The following is a 14,674-nucleotide window of genomic DNA, read 5'->3' on the forward strand; positions in this document are numbered from 1 at the left end:
ACAAAGTATTATTTTATGAGATAAAAAGTTTATTTTTATTTTTGCAGACTTGTATTGTTGATGCTCTTTACCCTCTTCACAATCGAGGTTTTGATAATTATTTTATTGATGATCTTCTGAGTTAATTTACTGTTTCATGGAAGTTATTAGATCAAATGAATTTTCATATTAGAGTCTATAATTGCTCTCATTTATAAGTTCCTTCCTAACCCATTTTCCAGAATTTAGAGATTGAGCCATGTGTTTCATTGGCACACTGTGTCTAGATTATCAACCCAAGTTCCATGTACCAATGTAGTTAGTTTTTAGCAGTATTTTTTAGCTGTTGCGGAGTCTTGCTGTGTTGCTGTTTCCGCCAGTACTTCATTTTGGAGGTGAGATTCACGATACGTGACTGCTTCGTTTCCTTTACGCAATGTAGGTTCTGTCAGTTTCTTCATTTTAACAGGGTCATTTGTCAGTGTAGAAATTTTCGTGTGTTTCAGATTAGATTCTTATACAGGTCGACATTACAGTCTGGTTTATTTTTATATAGTTACGTTTCGTTCAAACAGTTTGCACTGACCAAGTCTACTGAGCGTGAAATTGTTGGTTTGATTATTTATTTGCTTATGTGTAAGATCGGTTTTCAAACACACAGATTCACTTCAGTTTCATGTAAGTGATGAGGCTTTGAGTTCAGTAGCACATTTAGGTTGTCAGTTCACATTCCCAGGTTTGTGTTTAAGATAACACACACTCAAGTAATATTTCATAACGATCATATACTATACTCAGCTCTGCTCCAAGAAACTCGATCGTATTCCATAAGCAGTGACCGAGTGAGGTAGCGCATTAGTTAGCATACAGGACCCGCATTCGCGAGGACGGCGCCTCAAACCCAGTCATCCTGATTTATGTTTTCCATGATTTCCCTCAATCGATTCAGGGAAACGCTGGGATGATTCCTTTGAAAGGGCGTGGCGGACTTCGTTCCCTAATCCGATGGGACCGATGGCCTCGTTGTTTGGTCCCATTCCCCCCCCCCCCCCCCAAATAAGCCACTCATATTCTGTTTTGCAGCCCTTCGCAAATACTTTTGATCCCTAAGTGCATTCTATTAACAATAACCTGTTTCTATGACGTGAGTATCATTTTATTTGTATGTGGATATTTGCGTACATAAGCTTGTAACCAACAATAACAAAACAACATTCAATAAACATTTCTTTGAAAAGAACTGTCCTTGATAGATGCTGTCACACTATCTGAGTAGAGAATAATTCCTTCAACCTCTTTTACTTTAGACACATTTTACTTCAGACGAGTAACAATTTGATGCAAATAATGTAACTATAAATCTTTCACAAAGGACGGTTTCATTTAAAGAAATTAAGAATGGAATGAAAATAGATTGCAAAATGTGTAATGAGTATAAAATAGTGCGATATGTCATGCATTTTGCATTGAATTTTCATTCCATATCCGAAATTCGTATCGCTTTATTTTATACTCAAGACAATTACATGCCAGTTACAATAATATAGATTAACATATTAACAATTTCAACTTGATAATGGTTTAAAGCCGAAACTGCAGTCGTAACATCATAATATAAATTTGTCAACAGTCAATGGCAGCGTGATTTCCTTAGTCCGGAACCGCGGGATCGCTACAGTCGCAGGTTCGAATCCTGCCTCGGGCATGGATGTGTGTGATGTCCTTAGGTTAGTTAGGTTTAAGTAGTTCTAAGTTCTAGGGGACTGACGACCACAGATGTTAAGTCCCATAGTGCTCAGAGCCGTCTGAACCATGATTTCCTTCAAAATATATTATATGACTGGAACCCCCACAAGAGAAATTCTTCTCTTTCGCATGGTTTCATTCTAGCACTGCCCCATTGTAGACTGCCCCATTCAACCACACTTGACACGGTTATGTAATAGACACATGTTAGAATTATTAGGGTTTTACGGCAATGCTTCTGGGCCCAGAAAAATCCAGTGTTATTTTTCTGACAACTATTTACTTGCTTCATTATTTGAAGCAAAGCAAGAAATCTTACATTTTGTACGCTCCAGGCGGAACAGTGGATAGTGAGCTAACAGATGGTGCTTTAGTGGAAGGAACCTGGAGACGGGAAGTACAACCCACGTCTTCATGCAATTTAAAGGCAGTGCCAAAAAACAGTTTGTCAAATGGATGAACTGTTCGCTGAGAGACGGCCGACTATTTCGTCAAAAGTGGACGTATACTTTGGCAGGATGAGACAGAATGAATGCATATATGTGCTTGTTATCACTACAGAGTTGCCAAGCTCAACCTTTGGCCTAAGTAATAGTGTGTTAAAGTGCTAACGGAATCTGACCCTATATTTTAGATAATTATTGCATTAAATTACGTACATGTACTTGCATTTTCTGTGTTTATGGTAGCAGCGGGAGTGTAACGGTCCTTTAGGAATTCAAATAACAGCAAAGCAACCCAGTTATTACTGTGTCTGCCAGTCCTGAAACAACAGTGCGATGTTATAATAAATGCAAATGGAATCCACAACAATAACTGTGTTTATGCAAACACTGTTTATGAATAGTTACCTTTTTCGGTGTCGCTCGACTTCTTCATTTGAATTTTCTCCCTTCTGTAGAAAGACAACAAACAGATCACCCTTTTTTAAAGTTAAACTAAATAAGTCGTTGGTCACAAATGTTAAGTCTTCTGATCAGGTTTCAGCACTTATATGAGTGCCTTCATCAGAAATTAAATATTCAAATTGACCTATAACATAAAAACAAATTTATGGGAAATTTTTTTAATGAAAGTGTAAGTACTGACTAACAGTACAAGAAAGAAGCAGTACTTACATGTCACGTGTAAGATAAATATTAAGCGAATAAGCTTTAGTCAAAATTTTTAAAGTAGAATGCGTAGAAAAGCAAGCCACTACGGGCTGCACGCATACGTCGAGCCGCAGGTAGCATCAGACTCAGGCGCCCGCGTTAACGACTGCGGACAGGTGAACATTGCACTGAGAGTGCCATCTAGTAGCCACAAGTACAAACCGGCTACTTAACATTCAAATAAGAACAGACGAATATTATGATGAACATTATCCAGTACATGATGTAAAGGCAATATTTTGTTTAACAGCAGCAGAAGAGGTAACATTTTGTCTACATCAGAACTTAGAAGTACAGTTTAAAGTATGAAAACACAATTATAGAAAATAATTGAACGTTCTGGCGTCTATAAGATTTTCTGCTATACCTGCTCTTATTACTACATAGGACAAACAGGACATGCCTTTACAACCAGATATAAAGAACATCTTTTAAGAAAAAGTGGCACTACCACCCAAAATTCGTATTTTGCTGACCACCTTCTAAATACAGGCCTCGCGCCTAAAGCTATTCATGATATCAACATTTTGCACATCGAGAATAAAGGGCGTAGATTAGATACTATTGAAGAATTCGAATTTTTTAAACATCTTTCTCGAATTAATAGCCTCATTCTCAATGAGCAGCTGCAGTTGCTTAATAAAAGCTTCTTCAGCGGTATAAAGCCGTTACTTGATATTTAATTTCGGGTTTCCTCGTGCAGTTACCGAAATGTTTTTTCCATCTAAGTCAACTCATAGTTTTTCGTGTATTAAATGGTTTATATTGGCTGTATTTCATGTTGTATCGTTTTCTACAGACTGTGTCATTCAGCCCTTTTTGTATTTTCTATAATGGTGTTTTCATACTTTAAACAATACTTCTAAGCTCTGATGTAGACAAAATGTTACCATACCTGCTGCTGTTAAACAAATTATTGCCTATACATCATCTACTAAAAATGTTTATCATAATATTTCCTGTCTTTATTTGAATGTTAAATAGTCAGTTTATACTTATGGCTACTAGATGGCACGCTTGGTGCATGTTCACCAGTCCGCACTTGCTAACGCGGGCGCCTCAGTCTGTTGCTAGCTGTAGCTTTATAGGTATGAGCAGCCCATAGTGACTCGACTTTCATGTATTCTTTTTAAAAAAATTTGTGACTAAAGCCTTTCTGGCTTGATATTTATCTTATACTTGACAGGTAACCACTGTTACTCAATTCTTTCACTTTTATATACAAATTTTTTTCCCCACAAATTTGTACTTACGTTATAGGCCAATTTGAATATTTAATTCTGATGAAGGCACTCATCTGGTCAAACGACTTAAAATTTGTGACCGAGGGCTTATTTAGATTAACTTTAATTTATAAACGGTCATTGAACTCAGCAGCCATGTTTAAAACACTCATTCTTTGTTTTTTTGCTTCGTCGATTCCAAAGCCGACGCCACTACGGCCTATATATATATATATAATGCTTGGCAGTCACAAATTTTAAGTCGTTTGACCAGATATATATATATATATATATATATATATATATATATATATATATATATATATATATATATATATTTGTTGTTGTTATGTGGTGATTATAGTCTTTTGGATTCTACAGCTCCCACCTTTGTCTATACGGATCTATAAGGTTTTCACTTTGTTTCCGGTCTCGCACCATTCCGAGGGGCACCTCCCGCCTACGACGCGAGAACAAACGATCTGTCACAATGCGAATTCACGCATGCAGTACACTACAGGCCCGCCAAACGAAGCCCCCTCTAAACTGAGAGCGTGCAAACGCGCACCTTCCTTCCATGCACCGACAACAGGCGGAAAATAGCTCGAAGCGGCGTAGTTCGTCGTCCTAACTGGGCGCGCAGACCCACGCAGAGCCGTTCTGTGCTGCGCTCAGTGTGGACTTGCCTTTAGTCTTTTCAATTGAGGATTGGTAATTTCAGAAAGAACTGATTCACTGCTCACATATTCATGTGAGAAAGTTACCTTCTGATGATCATCAGAAAAACATTCCCTTTCGTTGATAATAAGATAAACATGTCCTTATTCTCTTGGGTTTTCCTGGTTTCAGGTAACAAGCACGCTGTTCAAAGGAACACATCATAAAATTTAGTGAATCAATAAATCTCAAATTTATACTGCATCTCTACTCGTTTGTGTTACTGGACATTCTTTGCCAGAGTTTTGTAGTTTACCATATTCATTGGTATAATAGAAACACGATCTGAATTTAAAATAATTTCTTCATCGTCATATGTTATCTTTTGTTCACATAGATTCATGATCAATAAACGCCTGTCGTACTTGCTCAGATCGTGGAACATGATGAGCACACTGCAGCCAGGACTGCTCCACCTCGGTATGCACCTGTGAAATGACAATGACCCCGGTGCTTCACATCGTTTTTTGCTAAAGGTTTGTTGCAAATGTGCAGACTCCTGCACTGCGAAACGCCGATTCTACTAAGGGCAGGGGCGTTTCTAGAAGTCGGTCAAGAGGGGAGGGCTAATGGGGGGGGGGTATATTGCTTAACAAAAGGAGAGTTGGGGTCCTCCACCGACAAATTGGTAAAATTTGGTGTTGCTTTAAGTAGTTTTTGGTAATTGTTTTGTTCAGGGTAAAAACCAGGGTAAAAAAACTTATTTTAAGACGGAAGATTTTATAAATTACATAAACCATAAAAAGGTCAACTTGCAACAAATAAGATTTCATTAATTTTCTGCCTACATAAGATGACATGAAAGTAAAAACTTGAACTTGACATAAATGTAGTAAATAAATAAAAATAATTCTGTAACAAAATTCACTCGATATTTCCGTCTTCTGCCCAATTTCTCATGCTCATTCGCCTCTGTTTTGTTTCATTTTACTGAATATGTCAATCCCAGACTGGGGTAGTAACTGTTGAAGTAATATATTCGCTGATTTCAGAAGTCGTTTTATCCAGTGTAATACGATACTCCATAGCCTCCCTCCCTGGCACCGCCCCTGTCTATGGGGTTTAATAACAGCTGAATATTTTGTAACAAAGATGTTTACAGTCACAGCTACCGCATACATCTACTGAGTAAACAATACCACGTAGGCACTGCCTCTATACAATTTAAACTGGAAAGTACTGGTTATAGCTGCAGTGTATATAGCAGGCGACGACTGAATCGACTATGCAAATGTACTTGATCGGAATATGAATCAGAATCTGTATTATGACTATAAGCAGCGATTGGTTCCAATAAGCATTCTCTATTAGCACAAATCACGAATGACACTTTCAGTTTATTACTAAATTTCATAGATTTCACAAACTCGTTTTTACGAGTGGGTGTCATAATGATGACTGTAAGAGGTACGTGTAAGGAGAAAGCCACTTACTTTGCATGAAATAGGAACATTTTCCAGATCAATTTGACTCGCATTATAGCAGACTCTAACAGAAATTCATTATCTGTTACTTATACACATTGTCTGCCACTTATATCAAGAAGAAATTTTATGTGTAATAAATAGTTACTCGACTGTATTTCTAATGTATCGATTTACTGAGACATAATTTTCCATAGGACGAGTTTATCGGCCTTTTATTAACAGATCGATTGCAAACATTTTAATTTCCACGGATACATTTGTAAACCTTGAGTAAAAAAGAGTGTGGTAGGCAGAACAGCAGCAGCGGGGAGCACGAGTTGTAGTCGAGTCCTGAGCGACATGTGACGATAATCGGTCGGCTTATGTGAGGAACTCTGGGTTGGAGCAAGCTGTTCCCTTTTGAAGACGAGCAGTTTTTATAAGTGGATAAGAGCTAAGAATTCAATGTTATTGTAGGGAAGTCTTTTGGAATTTGATTTTGACGCACAAACGATTCAGCAACCAAAAGATATATTTTGCCGCATTACTTTGTATGCATTTAGGGATTATCATAGTTTTTAATTTTTATTGTTCAGAGATTTGAAGTGTTCGATAAACGAGACGATTTATCACTCATTTGTCCAAGGTGTTAGAAAGTTCCATCTACATCTGTTGGTTAAAAGGAGACTTTGACTTAATAAATTAGAAGTAAAATTGACAGCAGTTTTATACTTCAGTAGCGCTTGGTGTGTCTGATAGGACTGCAAATAATGAGTAATTTTATTAATAGGAGTTTAAATATTAGATTTGCAATTTTGAGAAAATTAAATAAGTTCTGATTTCATTTTAATTTTCATTTATAATCATCCTCCCTATTTTCTTAAATAGCATACATTTCGAATACATTTTGAATACAATGAGCACTAAGAGCATTGTTAGCAAATGAACAAAATGGTGAGTGGCTAGAGTGTTGTCTTTCATGAGATGTGGCAAATTATAGCATTCAGTGCAGTGGTTTTCTTGCAGTGGTTTTCTCTTTCAGCTTATAGAATCCCAGTAGCACTGTCACTGGCAGCTACGCTGCTACAGAATAGAGCTGAACGTCTATTGCAGGTAAGACATTATCAGGGCTTAATTAAAGAACTCTTGTTGCCTGCAGTGAAATAAATTGGAGGTGGACACATTCTGCATTTGTGAGTTTCAGCTACTGTGAGTGAGCATTTCCGCGATGAGGTTAATTTCATTTAATACTGTCAGGGTCCAAAGTTCCTTTCATCAGAAATTTCCAAATTAAATAATTTTCATTTTATTAAGTATTTTTCGCAATTTCCCAACATTAAATATTTCTCATTAGATACTTCCAACTGGTATATATTGAACACAGTTAATTGAGTGTGTATCTTATCTTACCCGAGAATGAAAACAACAGAGTAAGCATTCACATACTACAGTGGATCTAATGGGAGCAGTGATAGTATTCCGTGCGAGTCTCGAGAAGTTTTTTATGTAATGTAAATGACATTTGTCAGTATTATCACCAACCTTTAACATAAACTAATTCACTTGTCTCTCTCGAAAGATTGTGGTAATATGCAGTGGTACAACCCTGAATTACTTGTCATTTCTCTTATCCCTATTTCGTCTTATCTTCTACAATCATCCAGTCATAATCTGAATACGCGATGCTGTAGACGTTTATAGAAACGTCTTTATTCAGTGTTTCGAAAACATGAACATGTTTCAGACCTGTAGCGAATGATACATTGGTGAGCCGTGAGTTAGTACACTGTTCTGTCTGGGGCCACTAGCTCAAAGGTAATATCAACTATCCCTCTTGCGGCCCTTTTGCCAATATCTATGAGGAAGAGTTGGTATCTGCAGGTTGTGTCCTCAGAAGCTCTTTGCTTGCCAATATATATATATATATATATATATATATATATATATATATATATATATCGGCAAGCAAAGAGCTTCTGAGGACATATATATATATATATATATATATATATATATATATATATCGGCAAGCAAAGAGCTTCTGAGGACATATATATATATATATATATATATATCGGCAAGCAAAGAGCTTCTGAGGACACAACCTGCAGATACCAACTCTTCCTCATATATATATATATATATATATATATATATATATATATATATATATATATATATATATACGGGTTCGCTGGCGTGAGAAAGGTGGCACCAAGATAGGGGATTGGCAGTCACGAGGTCCGAGCAGTCAAAGCCCGGAGCTACGCAGGGCCTGTGCAGAGGAAGGATACCGGAGTACTCCACCAGGGTCAGCGTCGACTACAAGTAGCAGGCCGACATCTCTTCGGTTGGTTGGCGACATCTATGTCAAAACACCGTTTGTGGCCTGGCTGCCCCCTTCTACCTGGCTGACATTGGCACCACTCAGTAACCCCCGTGGCGCACCGAGGATCCATGGAGCTGCTGCTTGCTGATGAAGGGGAGTAACAGTCTGTAATCCTAATGGTGATTGGTCTCATTGTCTACCCGACCTGCTAATTATTTTCTGGTCTGTACCCGACTTTCAGAGTTTTACTCGGTCGGCTCCTTGGTCGTAAATATAGGCTGTAGTTTTGTACTATACACTAGATGTCTTTTGAATATTTGTTCTGATATTATATTACCCTTACTTTGTAGTTCATATCCGATAATTAATGTTTTGATGAATCAGCTCCTGGTCAGAAATAGAGTCAGAGCAATTGTACCAAGGCACTGGTTGCCGTTAAACAAATAGAGGTGTTTAGATTTAGATGTTAATCCTTTCAATTCCTTGGTTGTAATTGCATTTGACATAATCTGAACTACCTGTTGTACTAAGCTGTGCGTTGCTGTCTTTGAAAGACAGGGACATTATTGGTGTATTTTTAACTGGATCTTGTGATTCCGCCGAGTGAGTTCTCTTGTAACAAGTGTTCCTTCAGAGCGTCCTTCATAACTGAGAGTTAATTAACTTTTGACGGGTTGGGGTCCAGTAGCACCTTGTTGCTGATTGAAATGAAAAGGTTGCTTGTTTTGAAGCAAGCCTTATCACTGTCATAATTGTTTCCTAATTTGTTTAACCTCTAAGCATAGGTGCGCATCTTAACCCCGAAACTTTCGACATACAATTTTCAAATTAAAAAAAAAAATGTCATTTTTTGAGTAATTGAAACTCTCTTGTCATAAATATTACTTACATCTTTTCATGTGCTGCAGAAGGGCATTTAATAAGAGAAATTGTGTCCAGCACGGTTGTAAACACCACTCTTTCAGCCGATAACAGGCGGGCAGCAGGTCCGGGCCCTTGTAATTATTGTCATGTTGTTCGTGTTTTGATTTCTCTTGTAAAAGCTTATTAATTTCACCAATTTGTTAATTTGTAAAGAAAACAAATTTATGATTATATATTGTTGAATAAAAGGGTTGTGTGAAAAGAAAGTTACGTTGGTGGGTCCTCCCTTCCACGTTTTCCTTACCAGTAAATACCACGTATCAGTTGGCAACGAGTAATTGGTATTGCTGATATTTACACACACTTTGTGCATGCTTATTTCCTGGATGCAATTCTGCTACATTAACCACCTAAAACAAGGCTTATACTTTAACTCAACGTTTATTAGTATGTATTTACCTGCTGTTACCTTAGAGAATTTCATGTGTACAACTGCATAAAATCCTTCATTTTCACAAGCATTAAATGGCAATTGAGTTACTCCCTTAACACCAGTACATACTAGTCTCCTAAAACAAGGCTTATACTTTAACTCAACGTTTATTAGTATGTATTTACCTGCTGTTACCTTAGAGAATTTCATGTGTACAACTGCATAAAATCCTTCATTTTCACAAGCATTAAATGGCAATTGAGTTACTCCCTTAACACCAGTACATACTAGTCTCCTAAATGCAGACTTGGCATAATCATGTAATTTGATATGTTTTGGTGTTGCTTCATTCATTATAATATTATTATTGTTACTAGGTTGGTCAATGAGACTTTAGATTACCGATATGATGGTCTTCTTCTTTTGCAGGTTCTCGCTGCTGCTCTGCTACCGCTTCTTCTTCTTGCAGATTTCCCAGCTACTCAATCAGATCACAGCTCGACCGGTAGGAACGCAGATATTTTGATGCTTAATCAGGAGGCCCGCAGATTCTGTAACAATAAATGAGGAAACATGTATTCATATATATGATAAACAGGAAAATATCGGGATTCGATAAGCAGAATACTTACATTTGGGAATGTTCGCCAGAGAACCGCCACCGCCTTGTGCCCGTCGCGCAGTACAGGTGTTAAGGAGCTGCTCCCCTGGAAGACGACGGATCCGCGTCCTCCCATCGACATGACGAAGAATGTATCAGGATTCATCACACCACGCCGTTGGTTGCGTGCCCATTTCAGTCGTAGTTGCCCATGTCGTGGTTTTAACACTGGCACCTGCATGGGTCGGTGACTGCGGATGCCCATCGTTGGGACAGTTTTGTGCACTGTGTGTTCAGACACTGGTAGGGTTCCTGCACTTAACTTAGGATCCACTTAGCAACTAATAAATACACTAAACCCTACGTTGTCAAATTTACCTTTATTTTGTAATTTTAATTAACGTGGAAGCTATAAAAACACCAAACATGGAGGCAAAATGTACGCATCTAAAAGCTACTTAAAAAGGAATAAAATCACTTAAATTTGTTTCCAAAGAGGAGAATACAACGTCCCAATACGGATCTCGCTAACACTTACATTTTACTGACATTAAATGTATCAAGATAAAGAATCATACATGTGACGAGGACAAATGAATAACACTATCAATCTTTACAGATGAGAATACGACTATATCCACGAAGGTTCGCGCTCTGGCAAGGGAGATACTTAACTTCAACATGTAAGGTGATTACAGTAAGCCCTGATTCCACTCGACAAACGTAGTAACGATATAAGCGAGAGAAATGTACTGAAGGAGGATAGCTGGATGTGCCGTAGTAAAAAGGGCCATTATCAACCCCGTCAGGACGCGATCCCCGTGAACACATCAGTTTCAGCTACCTGCAACATACACAGAGTCATTTGTAGCTTCTTAAAAACAATTAACATGAAAAAGGCACAACGCGTAACACACTAATGAAATATACACGACTACTTCACAGAACTCTTCAGACAAAGCAAACAGCAGAATGTTAACAACACGTAAAATACTTGTAACCTATAACAAACTAAGGCACCACGTAATAGGATATCGTCGTGAGCTCATAGAATACTCAGTTTGACTTGCCTGTTTATAGGTCTTACAACTCAAAAATGGTTCAAATGACTCTGAGCACTATGGGACTTAACTTCTGAGGTCATCAGTCCCCTAGCACTTAGAACTACTTAAACCTAACTAACCTAAGGACATCACACACATCCATGCCCGAGGCAGGATTCGAACCTGCGACCGTAGCGGTCGCGCGGTTTCAGACTGTAGCGCCTAGAACCGCTCGGCCACTCCGGCCGGCTCTTACAACTCAATAGTGTCAGCTAAAGCAAACCTGCGAATACAAAACTCGAAATATGACATGAATAATGATTGAAGCCACTGACAATGCTAGGCTGCCACACGGAGGAGACAATAGTAATTTACAGCGGCACACAACCGACCTTACATCTCCAATTTAGTATAATCAGAATAAACAATTTTGTGTATAATAATTACTTACAGTACCATGACAAACTCCGAATAACACTTATTACCCAAGGTAGGTGCTGCTATCGAAAGGCACCTTGAGTAATACAGAGTTCGAGTGTATTCAATTATTGGAAGGGTTTCAACTTTACATCCCTTTCCACATACCTCTCTGTTTATACATTTCTATAACTTCTGCAACTAAAGAAGGGCATATGACACATATTAAAGCAGAATAAAACAGTACCTTAATATGGCGCAAATGGCTTCATTTGCTTTACACGTGGGATATCTTCACCATTCAGTAATTCCGAAATATATTCACCAACACGTGAGAGCAAGATGTCGCCGTGGTATCAGCTATTTACTTCAAATAATTTCCTGCACATACACAAGGCAGACGAAGTGTTTTCACATGCAACACCGGAGAGCATAACACATTTCCTCCGTCACGCCATAGACACATATCAATTTCAATGGCCAGTAACAAGAACCTATACATGCCTTCGCAGCAGAAAAGCCCCAAAACACAACAGTGCACCACCGCGATACCAAACCCGAGGTCCCATCAAGTCACTACCGGGATCTTTCGCTGAGCCTGCCCATAGTGTACAGGCGTCGTACCACAGGCCTCACGGTAAACGTCAACAAGCCACCTCCGGCCCTGCGAATATCCACTCCGCTGTCTCTTTTTCCCTCCCCGTTAACCACCCGACCACCGGCCTGAATCGCGGAAGGCAAAGATGGTGACCGTATAATCGATGGCAGCGATGCCATTCTAAGTGAGAGAACATTGGCGCCAGCCGCGCCACGGCTCACACACACTTGTATTCTGTGAGATCAAGAACAGGAATCGGGATTAATGTAAAGAAAACTCGTAGAAGGGTGGCCCAACTTGAATCACCACTTATCATTCCCAAACAAATATTATTATTTAGTAACAATTCAATCATGAATCAGCTGACAGCTACGAAGGTTCTTACGAAGTATACATAATTAGCTGAGATTTTCAAATTAAATTCACAATGTATAAGGACATTTGCATTACATATAAAATTACAATTAGTGCTCAAAAAGTCAACTACGTACCATAATAGTGGCCCGACTACAAACAGTTAATTAATTAAATAAATCTGCGGCGACACTCTGTCCCACAACTAGAACACAACTGTGGCTAATCCCACAACAGTACTTGAATATAAGTTCAACAAACATTAAATAAAATACATTAAAATGCATACATCTCCACTGGTTATTCCGCTCTCATACAGACAAGATAGCGCCAAGTTACGTGAAACCCAAGCAACACTAGTACTTTACTGACTGGTCACAAGTCTGTTCCACATAAATAACGTTAAGTACTTTAATAAATCACCGGCCCCTAAAACACAAAACTATAATGACAACTAAACCCCTAATTTTTAGAGAAAATAAGATATTCACTGCTCATTTAGCCCAAAGACTTTAATCACATGCCCACAAGGTCCTTACAATAACAGAAATACTGAGTCAATTACTTCCTAATCTGGCGGCAGCCCCACCGTGGCATGATACCAAAAAAATAACAACAAACTACTCAGCTTGAGGCCGGAAGGGGAGATCCACAGAATTGCGTGTGACCTGCCAACACTTAGGCCTCATGGGATGATGAGAAGGCAGCCGAAGCAGTAGGAAAAAGAGTGCCTGCCCTGGACCAGCAGAACAACAATGCGTCAATCGCTGGCGATACAAAGCTGTCAGCATATCCAAAAAACAAACAGCAAAAAACGTTTGATAGAAAGGCAATACTTAGAAAGGCAATTGAAAATTCAACTCTTATAACTTCAGTATCAGAGTGGCCTGCTCACAACATTGCAAGTTAACCTTCCCAGCAATAACAGGAAGCAACGTAATAGGCCATTTAAAAGAATAATCACGTAGTAATCTCAACAAGATTTTAAAAATCAAGGTATACCTTTATTGGGGCCTCTTAGGGCTTAATAGACACAGTAATTGGGATACGCACTAAATGACAGATGGCCGGTCAAACTGTACAATTATAACCCGAAAGGCTTCTCAACACGGAGTAGAGAGTGTGCAAATATAAGCACGCACACACGCATGACCCACATGTGCGTACTTTTAGACTGAGTGCATGCACACAACTTTAGCCACAGGCCAAATCCTATAACTCGCCCCGGGAAGGGCTATGAGGTCTACAACAAACAGAAATTCAGTCAGTAGTATCAAATAATAACAAAAAAACATGATTTCAAGAAGAAGATTAACACTGTAAAATACTAGCTTGGCACATACAGAAACCTCCAGATTAAGACACACAGCCCCAAGGGTCACCGAAAGGCATAAAGAAACTGAATACCTGGCCAGCTCACACCGGGCAGAATTAACAATGTTTAAGTACAGTACTTACTAAACAGTCTTCATAGACAATTTCAAACAAATGCCAAGGAGGCCAGTAGCTTCAGGACTCCAGGTAGGGACCGGATAATACTGGCCTGCTGCTCATGTTTGCTAACACGTTGTGCAATATATCCTTGCGTATTTAGCACACCACAACTGAACTGAACTGATGCACGTTGTAACCAGGCTGCAAGCGACGAGAGTCACTTCTTGCCTACGAAATTATTCAGCTTAAATTATCTGTCGTTGCGTTTGCAACGTATGAGGAAGTGAACTTGTCTCCAAACCATAGTAGCCTCAATACATGAACCTTAGATGAGAGACACATACGCACACGATGTTTCTTGTCAGAGATTATTATA

The sequence above is a fragment of the Schistocerca serialis genome, chromosome 9, assembly GCF_023864345.2.
Source record: "Schistocerca serialis cubense isolate TAMUIC-IGC-003099 chromosome 9, iqSchSeri2.2, whole genome shotgun sequence".
In the NCBI taxonomy this organism is placed as follows: Eukaryota; Metazoa; Arthropoda; class Insecta; order Orthoptera; family Acrididae; genus Schistocerca; species Schistocerca serialis.